This window comes from Cetorhinus maximus, unplaced genomic scaffold (genome assembly GCF_964194155.1).
Source record: "Cetorhinus maximus unplaced genomic scaffold, sCetMax3.hap1.1 HAP1_SCAFFOLD_650, whole genome shotgun sequence".
Classification (NCBI taxonomy): Eukaryota; Metazoa; Chordata; class Chondrichthyes; order Lamniformes; family Cetorhinidae; genus Cetorhinus; species Cetorhinus maximus.
Window position 1 is genome coordinate 207,821 of NW_027596592.1, and position 1,675 is coordinate 209,495.

The window sequence follows — 1,675 nt, forward strand, 5'->3', positions numbered from 1 at the left end:
AAGTGTGAAATTCTGAGACAGTTTGAGAGTGTTCATGGTGAGAGGATGTTTTCCCTTTGGCTGGAGCGTCTCGAATTGGGCTCACATTCTGCGGATAATGTGTCAGCCATTTAGGACTGAAATGAGGAGACATTTCTTCACTCAAAGGGTTGTGAATCTTTGGAGTACTGTAGCCCAGACATCTGCAGATTCTCAGTCGGCGAGTACATTGAGGGTTAAGATGGATAGATTTTTCGATTCTAAGGAAATAAAGGGGTAGAAAATTCGTGTCGCGGCTGGGGATCCGCCATGATATAAACAAGTGGCAGAGCAGGTTCGAGGCGTCTGAAGGCCGCTTCCTGCTCTTTTCCTTACTGTCTATATTTCAATGGAAATACCAGGTAAGGTAAAAAGCGTCCATTATATGTTATCATGGCCGAGCGGTCTAAAATGCTGTACTAAACGCACCCTTTCGTTGGGGGCGTGGGTTCGAATCCCAGAGTTACAATGGGCTGGTATTCGCTCCGTGTCACTAAATCTTCAGACGGGGAAGCTTCAGTTGAAGTGTGCTGTGTTTTATTTTGATGGGAAGAACAAGGAGAGACAATACAAATATGAATTTCTGTGGGGGGAAAGGAGCCTGTGTGGAAACAGCTGATTGGCTCTTCCAGAGAGCTGGCACGAACATGACCTGGCGAATGTCTTCCTGCTCTGCTGTAGCCACCTATCATTTTATATGAACACTGCAAGCATGCCCGTAGTCGTGGCCGAGTGGTTAAGGCGATGGATTCGAAATCCATTGGGATCTTCCCACGTAGGTTCGAATCCTGCCGACTGCGTTTTCTCATTATTCCCGATTTCAACCAAAAAGAATTATTGGTAAATTGTAGAAAATAAACTCTCCCGCGTTTTCCTATTTCCGTTTATCTGCCGCATCTCAAGGAGTGTGGACATCTCGGAAGGTTTTGGGGTTCTGGGAGACTAAAGAGAAAGAGAGGATCAGGGACATGGAGGGATTTGAAAACAAGCAGGAGAATTTTAAACGAAAGATAATACTTGTTCAGGAGCCAGTGTAGGTCAGAAAGCACAGGGGTGATAGGGGAATGGGACTTGCTGCGTAGTTTAGACATGGGCAGCAGAGTTTTGAATGACCTCAAGTTTACAGAGGGTAGAATGTCCACTCACATTCCAGAACTCACATCCTGGTGGATCAGCGCTGCCGTGTTTCCAAAATCAATACTGATTCTTATCAGGTGCCATTCTCAGAACTATACACAGTGCTCCAGTAAAAGCAGCCCCATTCCCATCCATATTCTGCCTTGTACCAACATCGTTGTAGCCAGTGCTTTGCAACCGATCTCAGCCTTTCTCTTTTATTCTTTTACTTTCCAGCTCGACATCGACATTTGTTCTCGACCTGACGCACATGTGACATTTTCATTTCTGATGCGGAGCTTCAGTTCCAATTCCACTGATTCGGGCAGAGCTGTAACGCATTTTCTGTTTTCAATCAGGAACTCAATCAAGTCGTTTTAACAAGAGAATTAAGCGGCTAGCTTCTGACCAGGATGCAAACACGGGCCGCAGCGGTGAGATCGCCGAATCCTAACCACTGGACTACCAAGGAAGCTGCTTTCTGCGCTTGCATCTCGGGATATCCACGCGGCTTTTGCCATTTTCTTCATTCTGGACCATT

At 46.0% G+C, this 1,675-nt stretch overlaps 1 non-coding gene across 1 annotated transcript; it reads left to right on the forward strand.

Moving 5' to 3' along the window:
* Positions 1–736: 736 nt before the first annotated feature.
* trnas-cga (transfer RNA serine (anticodon CGA)) lies at positions 737–818 on the forward strand. Its single transcript has one exon. It is a non-coding gene; the product is annotated as a tRNA-Ser (tRNA).
* Positions 819–1,675: the final 857 nt, after the last annotated feature.